This window comes from Cucumis sativus, chromosome 1, assembly GCF_000004075.3.
Source record: "Cucumis sativus cultivar 9930 chromosome 1, Cucumber_9930_V3, whole genome shotgun sequence".
NCBI classification, from domain to species: domain Eukaryota; kingdom Viridiplantae; phylum Streptophyta; class Magnoliopsida; order Cucurbitales; family Cucurbitaceae; genus Cucumis; species Cucumis sativus.
The window spans coordinates 11,130,404-11,136,207 of NC_026655.2; positions in this window are offsets into that span (position 1 = coordinate 11,130,404).

Here is a 5,804-nt window from a genome sequence, read left to right on the forward strand (position 1 = left end):
AGTTCGAAAAGGTTGAAGTGGATGGTTGTGATGCAGAGTTGCTTTTAAATTTAAGTGAAATGGTTGAGAAGTTGATCATCGGTAGTGAAAACGTAGATGAATCAGCAACTATTGTTGAAGATCTTACATTTGTATGTCAGCCACTTCCATTTTGTGAGCAACAACCAACATCTCACATTGGTTAGCCATCAATTTCCATTACATGGGGAACAATCTTCAATGATTCAAAGTAGCAACCCCCTTATTGTGAATGAAGAACCTCAACCAGTATCTATACATGAAAATTGTGTACTTCTTTGTTATTATATGATGTTTGATTATCTAATATTATGGATTAGTATAAAACTTCAAGCAACCAACACCCCTCAAGAGGAAGAGACTGCAAAAATTGTCCACTTTTGAGGAGAAGAAAAGAAAGAGTGTTGATGGTGGTGAGAAGCCAACTAAGGTTAAACCAACTTATGAGTAGTGTCTGTCCTAGAGGTTAAACCACTCAGACCACCTACTAGAGTCGTATCAATGTCAATAGTGCATTTCTTAGAGGTTGAATCGAGAAAGGTAGACCAGTACGATCTCATGAGGCTAGTGGATAAAAATTTATGGAAGGCATACTTAGCATGGGGAAAAAGTCCAAGGATGAAATACGAAGAAAGAACTATCGTTGTCTACTCATTAGGTAAAAAGGACTTTTTCCAAACATGTGGGTATTAGGAGACGTAAGTACACTTTACATTTCAATTTATATGTACAGCTAAACTACACGATCGTGTACTTTATATTCCTATGTAATTAAAAGATCGTGTAGATGAGTGCTTGATTAGATTTCTATTTAGACTCAATGTATGTACAATGTTATGTATGTCTATATCTAAATCTACAAAGGTGAGTCACGAGTCATGATTATGCATGTGAGATGCTCACTATGTCTCTCTTCATTACGTAAATACTAAGTCCTCATTGAGTACAAGTTTTCCTATTGCTTGCTCAAATATAAGCGAAACATAGGTTTTCTGGGCAATCAAAGGTTGAACACAGGAATTGATATCAAAGCTTAGTTCTAAGACTCACTCTTCATTTAGGAGGTATACATTCATTATCTATATAGTATGAAGTGTCAGTTTAAACCGTATCTACACTAAAGAATCTGTAAAATGGGAATAAGAATGGAGATGAGATGGAAGTGTGAACTAACTTGTGTTAAAGAAAAAGTGAAGGAAGATCTTTGTGTTACTAGGCGATTAAGTCATGTGGCAACCTTAATGTGGTAGAGTTCAATTAACTAGGTTATGATTAAGGTGAGCACCTCTCAGTGCCTTAAGTACCACACTTGCTCGTCCATCAGGATGTAAATGACTAAACTGGGTTAAGCCAGATCTATCTATAAGAGTTTACTTATACAACTTATAGAACTTCACTTCTAAGAGTGACAACCTCTCGATGCTAAATACTCACACGTGTTTGCCTTTCCAAATACAAATGATGGAAGTTATCTCACCAAGTGGAGTTTGTCTCCAAACATTTCATCGCGCACGTTAGCTATATTCTTACTACTTGCTCTCTCGAGTAGTTAGACATAATATTCAAATTCTTAATAATTATAAAAGAAATGTATGGACATTAGATGTAGCAATAGATTTGTCATTATAAAAAATATGACAAAACTTCTATAGAACTTCTATAGACCCCATTCTTATAATTTTTTTTAACTACTCCCTTTTATGCATAATAACAACTTAAACCTAGATTTATATTTCTTCCATTTTTCTTCTTTAGTTTCATTTAACTTAAACCAACTTTTTTTCTTATAGATATTTAATCAATCAAAAATGAGATAATTATTTGACAATAATTCATCAATCAAATAACTACTAATATCAAATAGCAAACATCTATCAACCATTATCAAGTTGTATTCAATAACATTAAGAATCAGTATCATATAGCAATTAGATAACAATCAGTATTATTGGCTAATTATCCTATAGTAACCATACACGCTTGGTATCATTACCAATTATATAACAATCGTAACAATGACATAATACTCAAGTTCTTAATAATTATAAAAAAAATGTATGGATATTAAATATAGCAATCGATTTCACTTGCAATTAAATAAAAATCAGTATTAAATTAAATAATAATGGGAAGACAAATCGGTATCATTAGCAATTAGTATAAGATAGCAACCAAACAATAATCAGACAAGTAAGATAAAAAAAATTACTATGACAAAAAGAGTAATCAAATGACAATCCAAAAATAATCAAATGACTATCTCAATATGCTAACTAAATAAAAGATTAATCAATCACAGTTAAAAGGTAATCAAATGACTTATCTTTTAACTAACTAAAATTTAAAATTAAAAACAACAAAAGCTGATCATATGGTGGTAATCATATGACAGTCATTTAATCAGATGATAGTCAAATAGAGGTAATCAGATGACATTCAGATGATTATAATTAGATGATAATCAAATCACTATAATTATTTGAAGAATGAAAAGTATTTTCGAAAATTAAGTCAGTTGGACATATTAAATTTACCATTTTTGCAATTTCAAAATTCAACTAACATGGGCCAAATTTAGTTAATTTTTTTTTTCTAATGATGCAAGTGCTCTAAATTTTCTTATGTGGAACAAAAATATTTAGAGATTTTGTTATTTATGTAAATTTCCTATGTTTAATTTAATTTTGAATTTTAAAATTTTTAATACTTAGACTTATGTATCATTTAATATTCAAATTTGGTAATTAATTTTAGATTTTATTTTCTATTTAGTTACATTTATTTACATCTTTAATTTATTTTTAAATTTTAAACAGTTGAATATTTAATCTCAAATTTAAATATTTAATACATTGATGAATTTTTAATTTTTAATTTTGGAATAGACATGTTTATATGTTATTTAAAATATAAGTTTGTTAACTTTATTTCCTTCTAAATTAGTTACAATTTTACATTATATAACTCTATGGTTAATTTACATAAATGTTACAAAATCTAAAAATGTTTACACCATCCGTGTAACAAAAAAACAAAAGTTTATGAAGTCGGTAAAATATCTTCATAATTTCAAGATTTGCACTCGAATATATCGAGAACGATTCATCACTTCTCTTTCTTCTTCTTGTTTGTGATTTATCCATCCTTCTAGATTTTTTCAAGTAATGTCTCAGGGTCATGATTTGGAGTAGGATTTGAAATTCGAATCTCTAATATTCTCGTGCAACCTTGTAACATCATCCTTACTTGTTCTAAAGGTTTATTACAGTGAAAGTCTTGCTCACAAACTAACACGAGTCCTTTCAGCATGCTCTGTCCTCACCCACATGCATCCTAGGAAAATTTTTGATAAGTCACCAAACATACAATTGTTCCAATCTAAGCACCCTTAACTTGAGAGTTTCTACGATCGACCCACCAAAAAGAAAAGGTACATCTTATTGGTATAGGTAGTAACTTTTAATTCTTTCGAATCTTTCTTAACCGTACTTTCATGTCTCTAGAATCTCTCTCATTCAGATGTGATATCAGTTCATTCATGTCCCATTCTAAATTCATAGTGTTACACTTTATCTCCTCTTCGGGATTTTCTTTCTTATATTTTGAAACGATTTATTCTTCTGTTTAAATTTATTATTTCATCTTCATCATTTTCAGTAAGTTTCTTAAACTACTTCATTTTTCTCATGTTCAAGAGTATCAAGATCGTTTAAATATTGCTTTGACATGATATAAACGATCGTTCACCATTGTCAACACAATCGTTTAAAAAGAACTACACGATCGTACTGATATGATCTAAACGATCGCTTACCATAGTTAATACAATCAATTACCATGGTCAACACAACCGTTAAACTTGAAGTTGTTAACAATCATTTACATTGGACTACATGATCGCTTATCATAAACAACATGAACATTTGCCATGGTTAATACAAACATTTAGTATGGTCAACACGATTGTTAAATTTGAAACTTTTTTCTCCATCATTAAAAAATAACTACACGACCGTATATCATGAATGTAGTACACGAATGTTCAGAAGAAGTTACTCGTACGTGCGTGTGGCCGTTTAATTGTGTGTTGACTGTAGCAATTTTGGTATTTTTCATTGTGGTCGACTTTTTCTGTTTTTAAAATTGTGATATACGGTGTAAATATTTTACCAGTTTGTTATATTTTTTAAAAAACACCTAAACTATTTTACTAAAATATTCAGTTGTATTTAATATTTTTCAACCACAAAATTTACGTAATAATATAATTGAGTTGAATTCGAATCAAATCATTTAATAAAAATGAATTTAATGAGAAATAATATTTCAAATCAAAATTTACCGATATATGATTAATAAAATCTATTGTAATTTGTATTTAATTTTACAACGAAATTTGTGTATATTTGATAATGTTAATGTTTTATAATTTAAGGAATTTGGTATATATTTTTATTTTTTACATAATTAAATGGGCATTTTTAAAAATAGCAAAGTAAATTAAAATATTTACAAGCTATAGCAAAATTTTGGATTCTATCACTAATAGTTTTCTATTAGTATAGCATATCAATGACTATCAGTGATAAAATTTGTTATAAGTTGTAAATATTTTGTAGAATCTACATTTTTTTTAAAATTTCTCTAATTAAATTATATTTAAATAAATAAATAAAAAGTGATAATGTTATGAAAAATAATTCAAGAAATGAGAAACAAAAAAATGATTATCAAATAAATTTTTGTTTATGTTTCAATTTTTCAAGAACATATAAATGTCAGTTGAGCTAAGCTCATGTTGGCCATCTTTATTATTTTACACTATTATTAAAGTATTGAATCACTAAATTTGGAGATCAACATGTCGAAACAAAATTTAAATACACAAACATTTTCATTATAGAAAAATGTAAAATAATTTAGGTGCTTTTAAAAAAAATATAACAAATCAGTAAATATTTAAATTGTATAGAACAATTTCGAAAACAAAAAAAATCCATAGGTCCACAATGATAAATATAAAAAACGCCCCGTGATTAATTGGCACCCAATGTAAAATATTTGGTAAACGATCGTTTAAATTTCACTATTTACACGATCGTTTAAATTTGGCTAAACAATTTTTTTCAAGATTTTCTGGTACTTTAAATTTGTAGAGTGAAAAAAAAAATTAAAACTTAAAAGAAAGTTAATTTTTTATATTTGGCACACGATTTTGAATCAAATAGCAATTTAAAAAAATAAAAGAAAGATTGCAAAAAAAAAAAAGACAATCATGTTGATATTACCTACACAATCATGCATCATTTCTTACACGCATATCATAATCGATTAGAATAAGAATTACACGTAAGAATGTGGTCAATTAGTACTGAGGCATATTTTTATTTCCAATTATGGACCTGTAGGCTTTTTTCGTTTTCAAAATTATTCTATATTGTATAAATATTGTATCAATTTATTTTATTTTTGAAAAAAATAAAACCCTTACTCTTTGTTATTATTATTATTTAATCAATTTAGCAAAAAAAAAAAAAAATTGTGATTTTATATTTAACATTTATTGAAGGTACAGTTGAATACATTTTAAAATATACATTTTAGAATTGTAGTAAGTTGATAAATGGCCTCCTCCACAAACAGGGCATTCGTTTAGTAAAATTGAAAAGAACCATGATGTATACACGTTTTTTAAAAACCACAGAACAGTTTTAATATTTAACAAACAGAAGTGGAACCACAATTGCCGAAAGCAATTGAAAATAAAGAAACAAAAAACTAATTGG